This window comes from Sabethes cyaneus, chromosome 3 (genome assembly GCF_943734655.1).
Source record: "Sabethes cyaneus chromosome 3, idSabCyanKW18_F2, whole genome shotgun sequence".
Taxonomy (NCBI): Eukaryota; Metazoa; Arthropoda; class Insecta; order Diptera; family Culicidae; genus Sabethes; species Sabethes cyaneus.
The window spans coordinates 177,275,891-177,301,416 of NC_071355.1; the positions used below are offsets into that span (position 1 = coordinate 177,275,891).

At 39.4% G+C, this 25,526-nt stretch overlaps 1 pseudogene; it reads right to left on the minus strand.

The window, feature by feature from the left end:
• Positions 1 to 1,869: 1,869 nt before the first annotated feature.
• Positions 1,870 to 25,404, minus strand: LOC128740438 (ATP-dependent zinc metalloprotease YME1L-like; annotated as a pseudogene).
• Between the last annotated feature and the right edge of the window lie 122 nt (positions 25,405 to 25,526).

A 25,526-nucleotide genomic window follows, 5' to 3' on the forward strand; every position in this document is an offset into this window, starting at 1 on the left:
CCGAAATGCTCTCAGATATACACTAAATTTTGCTTTGTAAAAAGAAGGAGCGTTTGGTGAGAAGAATGATAAACTGGATGAAACTGTAAAATTTTGATATGAGGTCAATAATATATTGGGTCGTTCACTGGCAGGTGGAAGTCCAACACACACTCTCTCGGCTGGTAAGCAAGTGTTTTTGCAATTGAACTACTGCCGCATCCTTCAATTAGAAAGTCTAATAGACAAAATACATGATTGAGATAAATACAAACATTTAGACTAATTTTCGCGTATTTAACCCATTCTATTAACATAAAAATTGTGATTTTGGTAAGTAATATGGTAATTTTTCCCTCATTATTCTATACGGTCTAGCACAAAAGGCCGACCTGGACCGATGCGATCTCAATAAATTTCGGTGGTTAATATATTACCACTGACGAACTGACATGACACATAGCAGAAAATCCTTTAAAACCATCGTCCTACACATTTTGCTTGCACACTAGCACCCTCTGTTATGCATGTTGCGGAGTAGCTTGCATTTGTAGGGTTTTATACTGTAGGTTTTTTTTACATTTGCAGGGTTTTATACTGGAGGTTTTTTACACTTGTATGGTTTTATACTGAAAACTCGATGCGCCGCGGTGTGACCATGTTGCGAAACATGCTTTTTTGAAAAATAAGTTGTTTTTGAATGGACGATGGATTTAACGCGAGTGTCTCGTCTGTTTGTCTGTGATATTACTAAACATCTACACAAAATTTGATTTGCTCCAAAATTTCATGTTCTTCAACTTTTATTCAGCTGTTTTTCAACATGTTATTCAGCTAACTTAAGCCATAAAAAAGTTTATGTTTTGCATTTGCTTACTATGATGGCCACCCTAATGTCAAATACACAAAAAAATGCGGAAGTTGAAATAACAAATTTTCTCCGAAGATATTATATACCTAAGACTAACGGTTTTAGCGTAATTACTTTTGTCCTCCTAGATTTGAGTTTCATCCCACAGTGCGGCGGTAGTTTAATTGTAAAAACACTTGGGTACCTACCAACCGACACGGAAATAAAATTGCACGTTGCTATAAAGTGTTTTGCACATGAATCCGCCCTACTAGCCAAACCATATAGAATTCATGTGCAAAACACTTCGTTTTTGTTCATCGTGCACTACTTCATTTTCAATAGCAAAACACTTTCGATCAACGTGCTTTCACGTAGACATGAAGGGTTTACATCATGAATCTTGAATTAATTTTTATTGAATGTTAGGAGTTTTGCAATTGAGTTTGAAATAAGAATCATACGATATTCTAACATGCTTTCACATAAACGTGAAGTGTAGAGATCATGAATCTTGAATGAATTTTTGTTAAATGTTAGATGTTTTGCGTTTGAGTTTCAAATAAGAATCATACGATATTCAATCGGATTCATATAATGTAATTGGCCTACATTAAAAATATCAATTCGGCAACAACTTTTCAAAAAGGCCAATCTGCAAAATGTTAACAAACCGAGTGAGGATTTCTTTCCCCATGCTAGTAGAAAATAACCCTCACTCGGTTTGTTTACATTTTGCAGATTGGCCCTTTTGAAAAGTTGGTCACTTTTCACAAGCACATTATAGACACCATGGTTGCTTTATTATCGAAACAAGAAACAAATCTATAACTGTGCTGCTGCAGCAACAGATTTGATTTTATAAATAATTATAGATGTACCTCACGGTTTACTTGGATTCTGTGCTGGAAAAATCCAAGTAAACTACGTAAATCCAAGTGAAAACGGTTTACTAGTCTAAATAAGCAAGTATGCTACTTATAACTAACAATTTGTCGTGGACGCCACGTACAGATACAAACTTCAACGTTCAGACTTCATTACATAATTTTTTTTGCCTTGATGTCCTCGGCGTCGAGTAATTCGTACTTAAGCAGCGTTTCTGCCAGTGCCTTGGTTTTTTTTAGCATGCTGCTTCAAAATGGATTTGCTCGTTTAAAAATGTCGTTAAGAATTTTCTTTATCTCAACATCCACGTCTTCTATCGTCGATGGCGAGAGCATATCCGACGGTGCACCGAATCCCTTCGACGATTCGATCGTACGCGAACCTACCTTGTCGGACATGCTCCATTCGCGTACCATGTGCGAAGCAATGGATGTCGCCTGTTTCAGATCACTGCTTGTTCCTGTAAGTAATATCATGAACCAGAATAAATGGTTAAAAATGTGGTATTTTAGTAATAATGCAAAAATACGTGCCGGAAGTAATTTTGTCTGCTCCGAAAATCAATTCCTCAGCTGCTCTGCCACCCACCATGTGTTGTTATTTGGTGACATAATAACTTTCTTTTTTCGGGATGTACGCAATATGCCCCAACAATGGTCCGCGTGGCATGATTGTCACCTGGAGGATGCGATTCTTGGAATTAAATTTTTCGAAAATTTACTACCTCTTGTAAAACGCGTCTTCATTAGATGATTGATACCTTTGTATAGTAGGCAACTATAGCATGTCCGCCTTCATGATGTGCCGTAATTTTGTTTGCTTCTTCGTCTAGTAAATGAGATTTACGTTCTGGACCCATAAGTACCTTGTCTTTGGCATTTTCAAAAACAACTTCCACGCCATCGATGGCAGCTCTGAAAAATTAACCACTCTCGTCTATACTTCAAAAAATCAATAAATACAAGCTAGTACTTACCGTAGAGCAGCTTGATAAACCATATTTTCAATATCGGCCCCGGTGAAGCCCGTCGTTCCTCTCGCCAGTTGGACTATACGTTAATTTCCTTGCTCAAAATTTTATTTACATAGTAGGTGAGAATTTCCTTTCGACCAATATAGACCGGGGTAGGCACAACCACTTCAACATCAAACCGGCCTGGTCTTAGCAAAGCCTGATCCAGATCATCCCGCTGATTGGTTACCCCCAGCACGATAACTCCTTCGTTTTGTTGAAATCCATCCATTTCCGACAGCAATTGATTGATGGTCTGATTTGCGTTCGGATGCAAGACTGGGTTAATTCGCTTTGCCCCGCTAGAATCGATTTCATCAATGAAAATTGTGCAAGGTGCACGTTCCTTCGCTGCTTCTGTATTTTAAATTAAACGAGAGATCTAATATTTTCGAATCATTCACATGCAACAAAGCACTGAATGAATCTCGCACTCGTCTGGCCTCCTGACCGACCAGTACCTCATCGAATTCGGGCCTGGCAGCGTGGAAAAATGGAACGCCCGCTTCACCGGCCACTGTCTAGTTAGCATTGTTTTGCCGGTACCGGGTGGTCCCACCAGCAGTACGCCCTTTGGTAGCTTTCCGCCGAGGTTGCAAAATTTGTCGGGATTCTTAAGAAACTCAACTACCTCCTACAGCTCCTGTTTTGCTTCGTCGCAACCCTTCACATCCTCGAAGGTAACCGAGATGTATTCGGGATACACCTCGACCTGGTTACCGATTTCTATTCTACCGAAAAGGGTAAATGCGTTTGCCAAAAATTAACATCACCGGTTGAGCCTTGAACCAACAAAAAAAAGCGTAGCAGACATCAGACCTGAAGACGAACTCGTTGGTCGAGACAAACAAGCTGATGAAAATTCCGATGAACACGATGATGACAAGCAGCTGCTGGTGAACTTTGAGATATCGCATCGCTTTTCCCGACCGATTGACGTGATCCGGATGTATGGCAGTTAGATAACCCTCAGCGAAAGCGACCTTCAAGCATTGTCATTGTTCCTCCGCTATCGACGGATCGTTACCCTCGTTTAAAAGCTTATTGAATGGTTCAGTATACTGCTGAGGGAGTTTGAGCATAAAATGGAACGAGATCATATTTATGGAAGATTTGCGGTGCAACCGGAGTAGCTAAAACGAAATCCTGCTGCGCCAAGGGAGTTTCCTTTCCATGCTTGGTAGATGAATGATTTTCATGCTGCTTTCTGAAAGCGATATTCGTGGTAAAGTTTATTTATTATTAACATACTTCACTCGGTTTCTGATACTTACGATGCTGGTCAATACTTATCGAACAAAAAATCTGTTCTGCATGCAACAATTTTGTTTAATCACCAAAGCGAATAGCGAACACACATAATTTCGTTTGTTCGCTATCGCCATTTTACTATCGTGATCGTTAATATAGACGTCACTTGACATTATAAAACAAAACAAATGCATCGAAAGTGTTTCACACTTTAAAATCACTGTACAAAACCAGTGGGGTGAATCCAAATGAATTTCACTTCAAAGTCATGTTAAAAAAATATGTAACTAAAATGTTTTTCGCTGATTCATGATTATGTGCAAGATCACTTGAAGCGAAAGTGAATTATTTTAGAATCTAATGAGAAACGTTCTTGGAATCATGGTGCAGTGCTATTTCAAAATCCATATGCCGAAACACTTTAATAGAGCGTGCATTTTGGTTTCAGTGGAGAGAATGTGGGTTGGAGTTCCATCTGCCAGTGAACGGCCCAATATATTTTTGACCTCATATCGAAATTTTACAGTTTCATCCTGTTTATCATTCTACTCACCAAACGCTCCTTCACTTTACAAAAAAATAGTTTACGTTGCACCGCGACAGAGTCATGTCAGAGACAAGTAAAAACATTCAGTAAATGTCAGTAAATGTTCATATCAAAATGGTATGAAAAACTTTCGAATAAATATAGTTTCAACATAATTCATGAATATTGTCTAACCTTCCGCTTGATAAACTGAAAATAGATTTTCTGTCCCACAAAGATATTCCATAGTAGCATGTGTCGTATATGCATGTGTTGTCTATGCTTGGAAAATTAAAAAAATGTTGAGAAGCCAACATCTTACTTACTATCAATTTTCACTATTTAGTATTCGACATACGATCTTTGTTGGAATGTTCTACTCGGGCAAATTCGAATAAATTCATTGACAAATTTTTCGTCGATTGATGTGGATTTTTTTTATATCACCAAGAAATGAAAGAGACATTAGCATTCAAAACCCGATCAATTCTTTATTTTCAGAGTTTTAGATTTTGATTTCACACCCTTGCCTTCCTGCAAGACATAGAGGTAATCCTAAGTTGAAGTTCTTCCATACTTCTTACTTTATGCCATCTAAAAATGTGATTGAGGCTCTGTCAACTTTAAAAGTAATAAACATGGCAATTTATTACAAAACATAGTCCCCTGGCTGAAGCTCATCATTCATTTTGTCGGTGCTACCAGAAAATGAAGTCGTCCATAAATTCGAATAGAACGAAGTAACTGTTTATGCCCAATTAATGAACTAAAAACTGAAAGTCTGCAAAAGCTCAACTAAAATTTACCGATTGCAGAACAAATCTTAAATTATAGGTTCCAATCGACAATGTGAACATGGGTGCACAGACGCGGGACGACGGCGACGCGTCGAACTACACGCCGTTTTAACGATCAGTCATTTCTGAACATCGTAAAGGAGCCGTCCCGTCATCTCAGTAGTGGTCTCGTTTACACACGGCCCCATTTCGGATCGCTGATGCTGAACTAATTGAGACCCTTGGAACAGTGTTGCAGTACAAAGTGCCTCACAGTCTTTATCAGCGGTGATTGTTTTTACAAAAACAAAATTAAAAACGAAGAAACGATCCACTTGGCGCGGCGGTGATATCTTTCCTGCTGCCTTCAAGGAGTCAACAATAAAGATAAAATCGATTACCAAACTTTTCATTTCAATTAAAGAGGTAGAAGCCTGCTTTCATTATGTAGATAAATGGCTGGGAAGCCGCCGCTCGGTTGTCGGTTGTGTTCGGCACGGCGACAGCATAATTAATGCTTCCAACTCCGTCCGGAGGGGCTAAATTTCGGTGATCGGATCAATCAATTTAGTAATCGCAGTCATTAGCACTTGCTATTTGCTGTGGCGGCTGCGACCACATTACATACAATGTATGAATGCGTAGTTTTTTTTTGGGAAATACCTTCTTGGAAGTCGTTTGCTATACTTCGTTTTTAATTACGACGAGATTTCACCAAAAACTTGTGACTCGGTGGGGGTCACCAATAAAACTCAACACGTCATCCGCCTCACGCACTTTTGCTTGCATGTGGTAGCAATACGGCGCGCCGGCGGCAAGCTTCACATTTCCTCACAGCCAGAGGTCGCAAGGTGCGCCTGCTACTGACGTCCTCGGTTTATTCGGCGGCAGCAAACTTCAGTCGGTCGGTTCCACTATGACACAACCGCGGCTATCACAGGCAGGCCCGGCTCGGCTGTCGGTGGTGATTTAGTATGTCAGTCAGGCAGAGTGCAATTAAAATTTTTTGATCATGTTAAGCTTCAAAATATCAAAAGGTCTTGCATGCACACTCGAAGTAAGCAATCAACTGAATGAAATCTTGCCGTAACTGTTGAATGCGTCACTACTGGGTGCCAGCTACTTCGCAGCGTTTATTAATTCGACAATCCACTGACACTAATTTGTTTACCTTGCATTATTCTCTCCCGTTCTGCTCTGACGCTGCGCGTTGCGCGTTGGTTGGAAGTTGATTTCGGCCGGCGTGTTGACTGACTGGCAGCCGAGTCCAGTCCAGTCCAGTCCAGCAGCAGCGCAGTGGTTCGATAGTTGCACGCACGCAGCATCATAGGTGGTAAGTTACCTACCGATGAAGTTTGCAGAAATGTATACACACCACCGACCGGTAGGCTGATCACGCTATATTGAAAGGGCATGTTTAGCGGCATTCAAAAATTAACTGGTGCAGATTGATACCAGCAATTTGGCATTATTACCGTTCGACATCTTTATAGATTAAGCACGATAATTATTGGCCGAGCAATGTCAAGTCACGTGCATGTGTATACTTATTTATTTTTCTTCTACTGACTGCTTTGGGATTGTTCCAAACGGCTGCCAAAAGTTGCTACTGGGAGATGGATTAACATCTGCTCATGATTAATGTTAATATAAATTGTATTAACTCGCCAAGCCAACCAACTAGAGATTTACTGAAATTTACGTACACGTTTTGTCACGTAATGCAAAATGTACTTTGACTGATTGCAACGAAATGTATTTTAATATTGACCAATAACAGTTTAAAGATGCTAAAGCGTTCAACCGCAAATGAAGAAAAAAATAAATTTTTAATTAACTTTTTTCAGTTTGCTGAAAAATCTACTCGATTACCTTTTGAATTTGTTTTTGTTAAAGTTGTCGATAGGTTGGACGTTTTTTGTGAAAATATACACCGTGGTATACTTTAAATTATATTATAAAGATTTTTTGTTTGTAAGGATTATGCAAAGCCTTACATACACGCAGTAGGGTTACCGACCCTCTTCGTCATACGTAAACACGATCCAGACTTTATTGCGAGTTGTTATAAGAGTTAATCCACAAGTACACAAGCTTTTTACACCCGATAAATCTGACACATCTTGCCTGTACATGCATACACATTTATCCTGAAAAAATATTTCGGAACTTACATTTCGCAGTGGAACAATTTTTCATGCTTCAGCGGGAGTTCGTCATATGAAAATTCACTTCGTCATAAGCAAGATTTCTTTCGTTTATCATAGACAGACAGCAATTATTTACAAAAAGCTCTGCTCGTATTCTTTGAGCCAAGTCCAAGAGCTACCCAACTACTATAAAAAGAGTGGAAATAGTTTGAGTTACAGCTCAAAATTTCAAGTAGTTACTCTTTGTCATACCCAAAACTGGTAGAAAAACCAAGAGGGCTTCTATTTTTTGAACAAATATTGAAAAGTAGTAATTTTCTAACATAATCTTATCATCGATAGAGGCAATCCATAATTATCAATACCAGGTTGTATCAAAAAATATGTATGACCGCATTTCAAGGTCAAGACTAAAAACTTGAGATTAGTCTAATACCAGGTTGGTTTAACTGTAATTCGCATCAAAATTGGTTATAATGCTGGTTTCTTGTCGATATGTCTGGAAAGTATACGAAGACCCGCCGTAGACGAACCCATCCAGCAGCCTATAATAGATTTTATTTTCTCATCATTGGTAGTAAATGTAATTTGTTTGTAATTTGTTAAGTTTTGTGCAAGTACTAAAGTGACTATTTCAAAACCAAAGAAGTAATGGTATAGAAATTATCTTAAACATATCAGTAGGTATATTTAAAGGTTTGTATATTTGTAGGGTATTTTGTAGGTGCCGATAGACACCCAGATAACTTTATTCTGGTGGGAGAGTTCCCTTAGAGTTGTTCTGCACTCCCAAACTAATTTAAATTCACATTTAGTGACCTTGTGATCCAGCAGTGCAGTCTGACTGTCCATAAAGAAACCGATTTTTGCATGCCTATACTTTTGTTTTAGCAATGTCTTGGTACAGATGAACGTTGCATATATCCTTCAGCTTGGATTCAACCTAAATCTGCTTACTCGTATTGTTGTCAGCGGTGACCAGAGATCGCAGATATATGAACTCATCAACCACTTTCAGTCCATAGCCATCAATAGTTACTGTCCAAGGAAGGCGAACGTTGTTTTCTCTGGAGCCTCTTCCTACCATATATTTGATTTCTGAACCCGGTTTTTCTAACCTCCGTTTTTAGTTTGGCATAGATTGCCTCCACCGTGGCAAGATTTCCTCTACACAATTCGAAGGGACTCGAGGGTAGCTTTGATCAGCCGAGTCATTTTGTACGGAAAACCGTTGTCGTGCATTATCTGCCATAGCTGTTGGAGCTCAACTGTATCATATACTGCCCTGAAATCTCCGAAAATAAGATTCGTGAGCCTGACCACTTTGTACGTACATTTGTGGAGGAATTGTCGGAGAATGACAGTTTGATCTGAAGTAGCACGAAAACCCCAAAATACACGCCTGATAAAGGGTATCCAACATCAAAATGCATCACGGAAGAAACGCTATAGAAAATTACCTAGTTGACCAATCCTTTTAAAACTTCCAGGCAATAAAATATAGCCCATTAGTAAGCTTTTGGCATATTAATTTGAATCAACTTCATAACCATACCATAACCATAACCATTACCATAACCATATGCTCGCACCTTACGCTTAACTCCACTCATAAGGTTCTGAACAACATCTGGCTGCAGCCTGCTTCGTAATAGCCTAGTATTTTTCGATGGGCCTTAGTTCCGGTGCGTTGGGAGGGTTCATGTCCTTGGGTACGAAAGAAACCCCGTTCGTTTCGTACCACTCCTCGAACCACTCGTACGAACGGCGCACTCCGTTTGCCACAAGAGCAGATCACTTGCCAAATCATGTATTTCTTGGCAAACTTTTAAAGTTTCTGCTTCCTTACTTCTTCCGGAACATCAAACTTGTACTGGACGATGAAGAACAGTAGCCCCGAAAGCTGCCAGAAGTTTGCCATGTTGCAAGTCTCATCTTCCACGATGAGACAATGAGGCTTCGTCGGCATCTGGGTGTACAGTTTCCGGGCCCGTAACTTTCCCACCATATTTTGCCGTTCGCCACGATTTGTAGCATTCTGGACATTGTACGCATGCAGTTCCTCCAGGTCCGTGACTCTCTGAACGAAAGACTTGGACAGATTCAACTGTTTTGGCCACATCCCTGTTCGAAGCATTGGAATTCTGCTTAAAAGCTTTCACGACACGCTTGTGATCCTGATCACTAATAGAACATCCATTCTGACCGCATTTCTCCTTCCGTGCGATGCTCAAAGTTTCGTAGTAACGTTTAATCACACGACTCACCGCCCAAGTAGCACACGTTGTCACAATTGAGTCGCAGCGGCTGATATGCGACAAATTTAAATGTAAAACTTCGGTTACAGTAACCTAAAATATAACAGTTGTGTAACCGAAATAGCGCAACTTATGTAACTAAATCTGGTTGCAGTAGCAGTTACTCAATAACCAATATGTAACATGTATAGTTACAAAATGGTTACTATTGAAGTTACACATAAACTGTAAATTGACTTTCAATTGGTGGCAAATTAGTTATCTTGTAACTTTTATTGCATAGCGAAAATGTAGCAGGTTTATTATTTCAATCTATGGCTGTCAACGTCAAGCAGTAAATTTAACTGTTGAATATAGAAGAGTGTATAAATTATTATTTCAACACAAATTTTAATGCAGTTTCAAATTTATGGTGAAATGCATGATTCTAGCTTTGAAAAATTCACGCGCTCTTATTTAATATAGCTTTTCGTTACTTACTTCGTTGAAAAATTGATGTTTTGTAAATCAAATATAAAAATTTAAATTTTAATTTTTTGATTTTTTAAATTTATTCTTAGCAATAATGAATTAGTGGAGCATTCACCTAGAAACCATTAAAAATCAAGTTGTTTTCGCTATCACTTCTATCACAGTAAAATTCATAGCCATTTTGCCTTTGGTTCTAACTACTACACCATCGTCCTTGAAGTTTTGTATCGTTTTCGGCATATTGCATGAAATGATTTTAAGCAGCCATTGTTCATTGTTCACATTGTTGATATCGGGAAAAGGTATTTTTTAGTGATTGTTGTGAAAAGAAAGTGTTAATTTAATATCAAAGAATAGTTTCAGTTTGAATAAAACAGTTCTAACCAGTGTTGATCATAGAAGGTTACATTTCAGTTACATTCTAGTTGTACGTAACCTTAGCCTTCGACCTGGTTACGGTATCGGTTATACGGTAACCAATATTAAATCTGTTGTAGTCACTTATTTCTTATGTCGTCATTTCTAAGTTACACTGTAACCTATTTTCATTGCCGGTTTCGTTTCGATGTAACTTGATCGTTTTGACGTTTGAGAATAATCATCATTTGTTTACTTAATACCAATGTCTGGGCGGAGAAGATTCCATGTACCATCAATTAAGTAAATAAACGCATTTACAAGAGCATTTCACAACCCGTGTACCAATTGTTTATCTTTACCATTAGCAATATTCTTCAGGTCTAGTTTTTCCTTAATCCGTTGTGTTTACAAGGAACAGTGAACAAATTGTTGCGAAAATGTTACTAGCCGACTTTTTTTGACTTCGTAACTGCTCGTAACGGAAAATTAACTGTTTTGCGACCAGCAAGTTGATGACAGTTTGGAAAAAGGTTTCATTTGTGTCACTTGATAACTATTTGGTAACTCGTAACTGAAAGGTGACTGTTTTGCGACGACCAAGTTGTTGACAGTTCGAAAAAAAGGTTTCAATTTGGTCATTTGGTAACTACCTGGTAACTTTTTGAGATTTTTGTCACTAGAAAACTAAAAAGTAACTATTTTTAATTTTATGTAACCTAACTCGTTACAAGTATCCTAAATGTAACTGCTGTGCAACCTTTTTGTATTTTTTTATTTTTATGATTAGTTACAAGTGCTACTTGGGCGTAGACTGCACGATTCCAAGTTGTTTCCCGATGTCCCGATTAGATAGTTGAGGATTTTCCAGGTACATGCGCAGAATCAATTCGTGATGTTGCTTTTCGGGTGACACCATTTTTTTCAATTTTCGAAAAACTGACAGCGATAAAAATACAATGTAAACAATTCACTGTAAACTACTTCTACCCAAATTTTCTAGAGAAAATACACAATGAGTACTTTTCTACAGCATATTTTCAGTGATGCACTTTGGTGTGGGACACCCTTTAATACCCTACAAATTTTCTTGCTATTGTGGATAGATGACGTAACAAAATTTGGGAGAGCACCTTGTAGGTGGCGTTGACCAGCCGACCAGTTGACATGCCGAGGTAACTGCAGCAATCGAACCGACTTTTCATTCTGTCCTTCGGTAGTTTCTCCCCTTCTCAAAATCTTGAAATTATTGTATGAAGACCCGTTGCTAGTGATTCTTTGCCATTATGTAGTGTTCTGACGGTTATCGGTCCTTTCCGGACGCACGCTTCGAAATCGGGAGTCGGAACACTGTTACCATTTGAGGCACTCCTTGATTAATTTCCGTTCCATCCCCTTCTGTTATGACACCCACCGAAGAACTGTTTCCAACTGTCGACGACTCCGCGCTCATTTATGACCAGGTTTCACTCCCAGGATTTTAATATGTTATAACTATTCTCTCAAGACATACAGTCTTAATCTACTATTTTTAGTTCACAGAACGTCAAACCACCTGTTCTTCCACTAGAACTAGGCCATAGACCGAAAAAATAGATGCCATAGAGCCGGGGTGGCTCGTGCTGTTTCAAGCACTCGTCTCCATTCAACTCGGTCTTGGGCCACTCGTCGCCAATTTCCTAGTCGTCTCAGAAGTCGCAAATCGCTTTCGACCTGGTCGAGCCATCGTGCATGTTGCCCCCCCCCCCCTGTTCCTGGTGCCGGTGGGGTTGTTGCAGAGGACTATTTCCGTCGCACTGTCGTCCGGCATCCTTACGATGTGTCCGGCCCACCGTATCCTGCTAACTTTCGCTAGATGTACGATGGGAGCTTCCCCAAGCAGTGCCTGCAGCTCGTGATTCAAACGCCTCCGCCACTCTCCGCTTTCAGTTTATACTCCGCCAAATATCGTCCGCAGCACTTTCCGCTCAAACACGGCAAGGGCGCGTGTGTCCTCCGTAAGCAGCGTCACGGCTTCAAGTCCATAAAGAACTACCGGTCTAATAATGGTTTTGTACATTGTTAGCTTTGTGCGGCGGCGTATGCTTCCTGATCGCAGCGTTTTATGAAGGGCAAAGTAGGCCCGATTTCGGGCTTGAATGCGCCGCTGGATCTCCTTACTAGTGTTGTTGTCCGCGGTCACCAGCGATCCCAAATACACGAACTCCTCTACCACTTCTAGTTCGTCGCCGTCAACGGTTACCGTCCGTGGGAGGCGCGCGTTTGTTTCCTTTGAGCCTCTTCCTTTCATGTATTTGGTCTTCGACGCATTTATTTTTAGCCCAATTCTCCTAGACTCCGCTTTCAGTCTGGCGTAGATTGCCTCCGCCGTCGCAAAGTTCCTGGCAATGATATCGAAGTCATCTGCAAAGCCTAGAAGTTGGCTACTCTTGGTAAAAATCGTGCCTCTCGTTTCGATGCCCGCTCATCGGATCACCCCCTCAAGAGCGATGTTGAACAGCATGCAGGATAGACCGTCACCTTGTCTCAACCCTCGCCGCGTCTCGAAGAGACTCGAGAGTGTCCCAGAGATGCGTACGAAACACGTCACTCGATCCAACGTAGCTCTGATCAGTCGCGTCAGTTTGTCCGGAAAACCGTGTTCGTGCATTATCTGCCATAGCTTGTCTCGATCGACTGTATCGTATGCTGCTTTGAAATCAATAAAGATGTGATGCGTGGGCACGTTGTACTCCCGACATTTCTGCAAGATCTGTCGGATAGTAAAAATTTGGTCCGTAGTTGCGCGAGCCCCATGAAACCCGCCTGATAATTCCCTACGAAACCTTGTGCTATCGGTGACAGCCGGCGTAACAGGATCGCTTAATAGGCTGAAAATACCCTCCCGTGTCCTTTCTTTCTTTAAGAAAAATTTCAATTTTAGTGCATATCTCAAAAACTATCCTACTTTAAACTTTTCTGACCTAATTTTCGGATTCAACGGCTAATTTCACATGAAAAATCCCATTCAGCTTACTGAGTTCATAAATGCTGTTAACTAGTGCTATCGGTCTGTGGGTCATTCCAAGCCAAGTGACCGAGAAAAAGTTCAAACGTGTAATCGACCTTCACGGTTTTGAACCAAATTTTGCCAAATTGTTCATTTTCGGCCAGTAAGTAAAAATCCAAAATTTGGAGCCGATCGGACATTTCCTCGATTAATGGGAGTACCTCCATTTTTAAGAAAATTACCCGTTTTTGTCAAAACCTCTTATTTTCTTTTGCTTATATCTCCGGAAGTATTAGGTTTAGAAAGACACTATTTTCACATTTTGAAAGGAATTCGAAAAAGATAGGGGAGTGTCGTCGTGGTTGGGCCACGTTTTGGAATTCGCCCATAACTTTTGTTTCAAAAACAATTTTGGAAATCTAAATACATCGTTTCAAAGGTCTAAGAATAAGGTATATATTTCCGGAAAGTTTCGAACTGATATCTTGAAAAATAAAAAAGTTATAGGCATTTTCGTGAAGACAAAAAATGTTGCCATAGTCGGGCCATGTTGTACAGGTTAGGCCACCGCAGAAAATCTAAGACATACGTATTGAAATTCTATATAGAGACATGGAAAGAATGAATTCCGTGAACAACGGCTCATCTAGGTACAAATGCCCTATTTTTAATTGCATTTTTGCGAAATTTTGGCGATCTTATAAAATCAATGTTGCTACAATCGCCTTTTCCGAAGTGTACAACTGCAATGGAAAAAACAACAAAAATCTAGGTTTTTATCGTATTAATTTTGCTTTATTTCATCACATTTTACGTGACTAACACTCTCAAGCGTTTATTGCGCTTCTGCGCTTAAAATTATGGTGGCCCAACCATGACTACACAAGTGGCCCGACCTTTACAAATAGCACTTTTCTAGTATTTCATCTTAGCCTTCCCAAACACCTTACTGGAGGGGATTTTTCTATAGTCCTCGAGTGCAGCACAACACACTTCATACGTTTTCAAAATTTATCTCGATAATTGCATTTCATGAATCATTTCTTGAAGAAAAGTTCATTGCGTCTAGAAAACTTTGTTTGTAAGATTTAGTTACTGAATTTAGAACGGGTGTTTTGAATACACGATTGAAACTCACAATATTGTGAAAAGTTTGCTATCACAGTAAGATGTTTTACAATGGTTGTATCATAGATATCATGTGTTACCAAAACTGTAAAATCGTGATGGCCCGACCATAATAGTGGCCCGACGATAATGGCAATACCCTATTATTTTTGAGCACCAGTGCTGCCAAATATTTTTGAACTCAATTTGAAAACTAAATTTACGTTTTTCTCTCAATGAAGACAATTTTAACTAAAAATTTCAACTTCATCGTGTTCCGCCGATTTTTTTACATAAGAATCACTCATCGCCTCAAGGTATTCTTTGCAGATCCCGAGATACAGCGTTTTAAAGCAAGCAATTTCTCATTTTTAATCTAAAACTAAGAGCAAAATAACTTTTGTTTGAAACAATAATTCTCTACGCAATATAAAAATACTTTGGTATATCGGAAAAGTATTTATACAGTATATAAAAGGGTTTTTCTTAGCAGTGTTGCCAACTTTTCAGTTTCCTGCATGATTAGTTACGTTAATTAAGGGTCTCCTAGCAACAATAAACGCAATAAGCAAGGAAGGTAAGAGCTCATGTCTATTAGCGAGATGAAAAACAGTTTACAAGGGTATGATCAAACAACTAACGTATATTTTACGCCTTTTTGAAGTAACATTTCCTCATCTAGTACTATAAATCAAACGAAAAACTGAAAAACTGGTAACACTGTGAAGAAAAACTTTGCTATATATTGAATAAATGCTTTCCCGATATGGTAAAAAACTGCTGCACTGCACTGCTTAAAAAAAGTTATTTTGCTTATAATTTTACATGAAAAACGGGCTACTGCTTGATTTAAAACGCTATATCTCGGGATCCGCAAAGAATACCTCGGGGCGATGATTGATTCTTATGTAAAAAAATCTGCGAAACACGATGAAGTTGAAATTCTTGAGTTAAAATTATCTTCATTGAGAGAAAAATGTAAATTTAGTTTTCAAATTGAGTTTAAAAATATTTGGCAGCACTGGTGCTCAAAAATAATATCTTTTTCGAATCCCTTGGGTGATTTCCTTTGAAAATGTGAAAATAGTGTCTTTCTAAACTTAATATTGCCTGAGATATAAGCAAAAGAAAAAAATATTACATAAAAATTGGGTATCGCTTGCTTTAAAACGCTGTATTTCGGAATTGGCAAAGAATACCTCGGGGCGATAAGTGGTTCTTATGTAAAAAAAATCTGCAAAATACGATGAAGTTGGAATTTTGGAGATCAAATGGCCATCATTGAAAGAAAAATGTAAATTTAGTTTTCAAATTGAGTTTTGAGCATATTTGGCAACCCTGGTGCTTAAAAATAATAGCTTTTTCAAATTTCTTGGGTAATTTCCATTAAAAGTGTGAAAATAGTGTCTTTCTAAACCCAATACTTCCGGAGATATAAGCAAAAGAAAATAAGAGGTTTTGACAAAAAATGGGTTTTTCCATAAAAATTGAGGTGCTCCAGGTGCTCCCATTAATCGAGAAGAATTTCCGATCGGCATCAAATTTTCTAGTTTTGGTTTCTGACCGAAAACGAACAATCTGGCGAAATTTGGTTCAAATTCGTGAAGATCGATTACACGGGGCTCATCCTTTTTGTTGGGTAGTTATTGTACCGTTTTCAATCTGAAATCTTTCATAAACTTTCCTTGCGAAGCTCAGTTTTCACATCAGAAAGAACTGATAGGCAAGGTTATCTACTTATATTCTTATAGCCAGGCCGCAACAAAAGCACTTTGTGTGGCTAGGTCAAAATCTAAAACAGTCATAGCCTGCCACAGTCAATTTGAAGAACTAAGCATTTTGAATGCCGTTCGTCTAGTTTTGGTTCCTCGGCATTCTGGTGTAACCGGCAATGAATTAGCTGATGAACGAGTAAAGAATCAAGCCTTCCTTCAACAATGATCCTCAATGGTGAGGTTGCTTCGGATCGTCAGTATATCTGCCGACAAATAACGATAAATTCCCGCGAACTTTTTGCAATGAAGTGATCCCACACGACCAACTTATCCAAACTGCTTGCAAAATTTTGCTAACGACTTCGAATACTCTAGGTTCTCTCAGCATCGATGCAGTAATGATCTCTAAAGCTGCCTCAACATTAAAAGTCTCGATTAAGCCAGGCTTTCATATATTTGTCTGCGGTGTTCGATAAAATCAATATGCTACTGTAATTGCTGAATTGAATAGATACTGGCACAGTTCGTAAACTTATTGTAACAGATGAAGGTTTTCAATCGAATGCGTTTCCGGCCTCGTCTGGAGTTCCACAAGCCAATCACTTGGAGCCGTTAATCTTCATGTTGTACTTCAATGATACTAACTACATTCTTAAAGGCCCTGACGATCTAACAATTATTTTACTTAAGGATTCGCTCCAAGATTGATGCAATTTGTCTTCAACGACAGTTCGACTTCTTTATCGATTGATGCAACTTGAACTGCATGCTCGTCAGTCCTGAAAAATGCTCCATTATTTCATTCACCAGTATTAGTCAATCTGTGACTACAAGACCAAAAAAAAGCAAAGCAAAGCCTAGGTGCTACATTCCATCGAAACTTGACCTTCTGTTTTTATACGACAGACTTCGCAGTCAGTTGTTAGAGTACAGGACAATTGCAGGGCCAGTTGATACGATCCTATTGACTCTAACAGCCTCTTCCAGCCGAGATTCGAACATACGACGACTGGCCTATTAGGCCAGCATCATACCTCGAGGCCAATTGGGAACTACAAGACCAATGGTACTGAAATCCAACGTGCTTATATTCTCAAGCACATGGAATAAACCCTATTTCAATTTCAACCTTTGCACTATGCGGAACTCCCAATGCGTTGAGATCAGCAACAAAAACTTATGCTCGATGCCATATTTCATTACTCAACGTACTTTTCAAGCTATCCCAAGCAGAAATGGAAAGTAAAATAATAGGTAGGTATATAATAGACAAACGTCATGAAATGAAAACAGCTGTTCCTCATACACCTACAAAATTTACGGCAATTTATATCAACTAAATAAATTTCGTAATTCATTTTTTGAGGTTTCCCATCTAACCAATAATAAAGTCAACAAAAAGTTAAAACAATTTCTAGTTACGCATCGTATCATTGTTTGCTATAGTCTCCTGTTCGGGAGCTCAAACTTCATCACATGCAGGATTGGCTTCCCCGGCTTGCTGGCTTGCCGAGCATAAAAGTCCTACTTCGTAGTTTGCCACCGCTCGTATGTAGGTAGTACCTATAGTAACGATGGTTATATCCTATCAATCCTCATTTCGAATGTGCAGTTTCCGACAGCCTCTGTGTAGAGGTAGGTAGGGCTGCGTGAACTTCACAGCTTCGGTTGGTTCACGATCAAAGGGCTCAACTTGCTGCTGCCATCGTTCATTTGATCTGAAATAAAGGCAACCATGATTAACTTGCCTCAACCATGGTCAGTTGAGGTTTGTACGCACTGGCTGGTAGAGTTACTTTTCCACAGTGTTCATGTGCTGGAGGCGGTAAATTAAGCCTTAATATGCTCTTTGTCTTCTTTATTAATGCAAATTGATTTTTTAAATACCAACCCAGCAGTATCCGTCGCGGCAGAATTGTGCTTCATTTTGCAGCGTTCACCTTTTTACTGCTGCACTTTATGATTTGGCCCGGTTGGAACTGATGCGCTTTGCCTTTTGTGCAGACGAAAATCATTTCCACACAGTTGTACAGGATGCACTGCACTCAGTCATCGTACAAGCTGGTACACATTGGAATATGGAAGGTACAACCCAAGTGGGAACGTGGTAATGTTGGCTGGCTTGCTGGCCTCCACCACAGAAGCACATTAAATTGTTTGCGGTCGACTGGCAACTGACTTACCACCTCATCATCCTCCCAGTGAGTGGAGGAAACCATTCTCCGTTTCGTTTCGTTCTTTCAAAACACTGTTACAATGTGCCGAAAAGTGTTGAATTAGTTCTATTCCATGCCTTTGTTTGAGTTCTCCTACTGCAGTCTAGAGTGTTCCTCGATTTAGCAAATAGTGTTGGCATTTATGCGCAAAAAGGCAAATATCCGTTTCCAAACAGTAATAAATTGTTCGGATGCGGAAGTGTACAATATTCAATGAAGTAAACTCATTATATTTCATATTCACAGCCTAATTTAAAGTGTGTGTATTTCGGATAACAAGGATAACGTAAATGTCTGACCCGTCTAAATCTATGAAGCATAACAACGGCCACAGCATGGTTCGGACAGAGGGTTCTGTTTTGACTGCGGGTAAAAGCTTTTCATCATCGGAGAAGGTCGAAAAGTGAATACGTATGTGGTCAGCTTCCGGATGTACGATTTCGGGGAAATTTCTCCTTCAACTGGCACGGCTGAATTTGTCATTTCCGACCAAATGTAGTTCTGCTTCGGTTAACTAGTGAGCATGATTAGAGCTTGGATGGAAAGATGGGAAACGGAACGTGATTTGAGCTTCCACCTATAGCTCGGGTTTCGTTTTTGTTTGATTCATTAAACCGGCAGCATTCCCATGCCATAGAACGGAATGTCGGTGTGTAAATCATATGGAAATTTTTGTCGGATTATCGTGGTACGCTGTGAAGCATGTAGTTGAATGATCTAGTTTCATGAACAAAGGTACAACATGTGTATGTGGCTTTGAACAAAAATGTGGATTATTTCGGTATATGAAAAGTAGAAGAAAAATCGTTTTGAATTATTTCGAATAGAATTGTCACAAGGCAAATTTTCATTACTTTCCCCTACCCGTCTCTTCATCAATTGTAGAACCACTGTTCCAAAAAATATTAATATATGCTTGACCGCATTTCAAGGTCAACACTAAAAACACGAGGTTTGGTCTATTTTATATGAACGGAGCCTTTCCGCGAAAACCCGCGCTGAGAATCGCGGCTAACACGCAGTACCTTGTAAGTCGCAAAGGCCTGCATAGTGTCGTCGTTCTGCCAGTAAAAACAAGTTAGATTAAAACTTCTTGGTCGGTGGTTTCTACAGTAGACGGAGGAAGAGGCACAATTTGTGTCTAAAAATAACCCAACCAGATACGTCGCTACCTTAATAAGGGGGTTGTGCAGTCTCCTTTTGTCCAACGCCTTTGCGGTTCAAAGCTAGATGGATACCAGCAAGCCACATGCCCTGACGGGTGTTGTGGGTCCGAATCCGGTTATAATCTCAGATCGATACAACGACTACTTGTTAAGCGTAGCTACCAGTAACCCCCCCCCCCCCTCACCTTTCCGCTCTTTCCCCTCCATTCCAAATAAAGTTTCATTACTTTCCTCTACCGTCCCTTCATCAATTGTAGAACCACCGTTTCAAAACATATTAATATACAGCAGTCCCCCGAATAAGGTGGTAGGTGGTGGTGTACGCCCACGGCGATTTCTTAGTTGTACATCTATACCTATAAAGAAGGATTTCTGTCTGTCTGTCCGTATGTTCCTTATAGAATCGAAAACTACTGAACCAATCGGCATGAAAATATGCATGTAGAGGTTTTTTGGGGCCAGGAAAGGTTTTAGTGATGGTTAGAAACCCCTCCCCCCACTAAGAGGGGGGGCTCCCATACAAATGAAACACAAATTTCTGCATAACTCGACAACTAATCAAGCAAATAGAACAAAATTTGGCATGTGGGTGTTTTCGGTGACAAGAATTTATTCTATGGTAAATTGAGACCCCTCCCCTCTTTATAAGAGGAATTTTAGCTCCTCTCCTCTTTAAAAGGGGGGCTTCCATACAAATTTCTTCATAACTCGAGAACTAATCAAGCAAATGAAACCAAATTTGGCATGTGAAGGTTTTCGAAGGCAAGAATATTTTCTATAGTAAATTAGGACCCCTCCCAACTTTAAGAGGGGGGGCTCCTGTACCAAAGAAACACAATTTTCCTCATAACTCGAGAAGTAATTAAGCAAATGGAACAAAATTTGGCACGTGGGTGTTTTCGGAGACAAAATTTTTTTCTATGATGAATTGGGACCCCTCCCCACTTTAGGAAGGGGGCTCCTATACAAATGAAATGCAAATTTCTTCATAACTCGAGAATTAATCAAGCAAATGGAACCAAATTTAGCATGTGAAAGTTTTCTAGGGAAGGAATATTTTCTATGGTGAATTAGAACCCCTCCCCACTTTAAGAGGGGGGGGGGCTCCTATACAAACGAAATACAAATTTCCTAATAACTCGAGAAATAATCAAGCAAATGGAACCAAATTTGACACGTGGGTGTTTTTGGAGACAAAAATTTTTTCTATGATGAACTGGGACCCCTCCTCACTTTAGGAGGGGAGGCTCCTATACAAATGAAATACAAATTTTCTGATAACTCGAGAGCTAATCAAGCAAATGAAACCAAATTTGGCATGTGAAAGTTTTCGAGGGCAGGAATATTTTCTATGGTGAATTAGAACCCCTCCCAACTTTAAGAGGGGGGGCTCCTATACAAACGAAATACAAATTTCCTCATAACTCGAGAACTAATCAAGCAAATGGAACCAAATTTGGCACGTGGGTGTTTTTGGAGACAAAAATTTTTTCTATGATGAATTGGGACCCCTACTCACTTTAGGAGGGGGGGCTCCTATACAAATGAAATTCAAATTTCCTCATAACTCGAGAACTAATCAAGCAAATGGAACCATATTTGGCATGTGGGTGTTTTTGGAGGCAACCATTTTTTCTATGATGAATTGGGACCCCTTACCTTTTTAAGAGGGGGGGCTCTCATGCAAACGAAATACAAATTTCCTCATAACTCTAGAACTAATCAAGCAAATGGAACCAAATTTGACATGTAAGTGGTTTTGGACGCAAGATTTTTTTCTATGGTGAATTGAGACCCCTCTCTTCTTTAGAAAGCGAGTTAAGGCCCATCTCCCCTTTAAGAGGGTGGGCTTCCATACAAATGAAATGCAAATTTCCTCTTATCTCGAGAACTAATCAATCAAATGGAACCAAATTTGGCATGTGGGAGATTTTGGAGTCTTGAATTTATTTTACGATAGTTAGAGACCTCTCACCCCTGTGGTAGGGGGATATGGACTCTCATACAAATAAAACAGAAATTTTTGCGAAACTCAAAAACTAATCGAACTCGAGAAATTCGAGACTCTTCCATAAAGCATTAGTCAATAAAAGACCACAAAAACTATCTATAGTAACACTAGATCATTCAGGACGAGACGGTCGCGAGTGTTGCCGGTAACCCGCCGTCGGAAGCGCCGCCCACTGGGGGGCTTGCAAAACTCGAGATTGTGACAAAGACCATCCGAGATTCATGATTTATGTACAACACAGGTTAATTTGTGGCAATACGAAGTTTGTCGGGTCAGCTAGTTAATTAATAAAGTTGATTTTTGGTACACTGTTAGTATGTGGTATACCTTAGTCAACTACCAAAAATCAACTGTTTTGGTTAATGGACAGCTGAGATATCGCGATGGGCGTACAGCACCACCCATCGCCTTATCTGGAGGATTCCTGTATGCTTGACCGCATTTCAAGGTCAAGACTAAAAACACGAGGTTTGGTCTGTGACAAGTAAAATTTGAAATACTCAGTTCAGCCATTATTGATTTAACTTAAACAGGAAAAACACGCTGAATATCTACATCTGCATAAGATAGCAAATCTGTAGTGCGAGCGGTCCGTTCTTCATGTTAGTTAAAAAATTTGTGTCTAACTGTATTTAACTTTGTTCTCAATTTAATCAACAAAGTTTACCTAGGAGGAAAACTTTAGTCCTTCTTTGACCAGGTCATGGAAAACTAGCTACTAATAAAATATTATCATGAAACAATCAGTTGATGCCATATTGTCAGTGGTAAATTAAACCAACATATCGGCATCAGTTTAGGCATTCAAAACTTTTGAAAGGAGTTCCCAAAAACTTTTGACCTGTTCAGTAAACATGCTTTTCCCGTCTTCCATCCTGATAAAATTGAGTTCACGGTGAGTAGCTTAGCGCTGCACAGCAAAGTTTTGTATTTTGACTACAATTAATCAAGTTTTCGCTTCTCAGTTTAAAGCAAGAAGTGAAGCACAAAGGCAAACAAACTTCACAAATCTTCAATCAAGTTTCCGAATTTTATCTGCAGGTAAGCCAAATTGAATTTCAGCTGTCAAGAGCATATCCCTGAACTGGTGAGACTGGTGAAACTGTTCTGTCTAAAAGTGGTGGATGAAATTGTAGCGGATTTTTTTTTATTTCAACTCGTAGTAAAACTTAATATAATTGAATTTCAGTAAAATGGAGTAACTGGACTGATACTAAAAACGTGATCCAAATCTGTTCTCAGTACGGATTGACAAAGAATTTTAAATTTCGTTTGCATTAAAATTGTGAAATCCTTAATGGATTGTCACTATTAAAAGCATCACAAAGATTCTGAAGAAAAGCTTTCAACTCCTGTGACACTTGTTTGCAAGCAATTTTAATTAGCTGTATTTTTCAAACAAAAGGGGGTTTCCTTGTAGCAAAAGACCAACACGTCCAACAAAATGGAAGTATTTTTTTGAAACGGAAATGGGAATGAAAGTATTACTTTCTCAATATCTGACAATCTGACTGTCAATCTCAACAGTTGCAACGAGAAACTGCTAATTTATCATCTAAATTATTTTTCTCCTCAATTTTTCGTGAAATTTTCTACGGCACACATATTTATGGGCTTCACCAGTCTAGTGCAAACGAAGTAAAACGTTTGGAAATTCCTAAGTGTACCCCTACTTGACGGACTTTCAATTATTTCTTCCTCAATTTAGCTGCTGCGCTGCTATAAGCAGATTCAGGAAACCTCTTTGCTGTCAGTCCAGCATCTTTCTACTCTGAAACTTAATTATAACAAGTTTCCCTACGAGTTCCACTGTATCCATCACTTTCAGCCGAGTCAGTTTGACTGAACTCGCCAGTTCGCGGAAATCTTCTTGACAGGCTTGAGACTGACTTTCGCTCACCTGCAGATAAAATTCAGAATTCATGAGGATCTGCTGCTGCAGTAGGTACTTTATTTTTTTCGCTTGTGCTTTAAACAAGGAAGCGAAAACTTGATTAATTTTAGTCAAAAAAGCAAAACTTTCCTATGCAGCCTCTCATGCCATTTATCACCCAATATGAATTTAATTCTTTGGGATAGGAAAAGCGAGCAGCTCGTGAAATCAACAGGTCAAAAGTTTGTGATAACTCCAAATGAAAATATTCGGAACCGGATGCCAAGCTGCTGGTCAAATTTACCACCACAGTATATGATTAAGCGATTTCATTATATTATGAACATGGCTACTCTAGGCTCAACAAATTCATACGCTCGATGAATACATCAGAAAAAAAAACTGAAGTGAAACTATTTTTTGCTGATTTTCTGAGATATTTATGTGCATTCCTCGAATTTAATCTAGCAATGGTGGCGATATATATAACATATAATCGATTAAGCTCCAACTGTTGTTCTGTTGAGCGGCTATTCTGATATGGTATGTACTATATGGTGCAGTACCAGTGAATTGATTTTTTTTTTCACCTGAAAATGTGAATGTTTTTCACAAAGCATTTAGACACACTGATGACCATACCAATCAATGAAAGTCATTTAAAAACCGCTCTATTTCGATACAGTTTGCTGTTGAACATATAACATGATAAAGCTCGAAATTATCAATATAGGTCAATCAATCAATATAGCAGCTTAGCGATTATTTAAATGTACAGGATGCGGCCAATAAGGAATGATTTCAACCATTTTACTATGATAAACGAGGCACAAAGGCATTCAATTTGGGAACTGGGACACCAAGCATACATACGTTAGGTATAATGAACGTGAGGCATAAAAGATTTTTAGCCGTGGGCTGGTTCAACTTGTACATATCTCAATTCTCACTTTAAGTTCTAACTTGTAACTTATAATTACTAACTTCAAACCTCACACTTCAAACTTCTCACTTCTCACTTCTTGCTTCTTAGTTCTCACTTCTCGCTTCTCACTCCTTACTTCTCACTTCTTACTTCTCTCTTCTTACTTCTCACTTCTTACTTCTCAATTCTCACTTCTAATTTCTAACTTCTCATTCACTCCTCACTTCTCGCGTCTCACTCGATTCTCACTTCTCACTTCTTGCTTGTCATTTCTCACTTCTCACTTCATACTTCCCACTTCTCACTTCTCACTTCTTATTATTTACTACAACAGTGAGGAATCGAAGTGGCTCGTGAGGCCAAGTGGCCTTACAAGCAAGATGTTTTAAACTTCCTACAGATAATTCAGCGCAAGATGACCACCGGCCACGAATATTGCCGGTTATCAGCCGTTGGAGGCGCCTGCCACTACGGGAAGAGCAACCTGTGGGTAGCCTACGGCTGCGGGTAGCCGATTTGGAGACAGAACGAGAAACGAAAAAATACGCCACCTTATGCTTCCTGTCAGTTTGCAGTTTACACTCTTCAATATGAACGCAAAGCGGAAAAACGACTGCTGGCTTCTCCTGAGAGCCCATATGAATTATATGGCGGCGGCAGCAGATTGGCTAGGTTAAAAAACAGTCAAATGAAGCATCAAAAAAGCGCAAGTTGAATGCGGAAAGCGTATGCATTCACGCAGTTACATTCAACTTGCGATCCCTGTTCAAGCCCCGCTCACATCTACCTTGGTTTCTTCGTTTTCCTAAGTCTACTAACCTGTGGTTGATTTTCCGTCGTTTCTCGCGGTTTTCGTTTCCGTTGACTTCCTCGCGGAGCAACATTCTGCTATTTTTTACACTAAAACTTTGGTTCGCTTGTTTTTTTCGGCCTAATACCCCTTAGGCCATGAGAAATGAGTAGTGAAAAGTGACTAGTAATAAGTGCGTAATTCAATTCCGCCTTA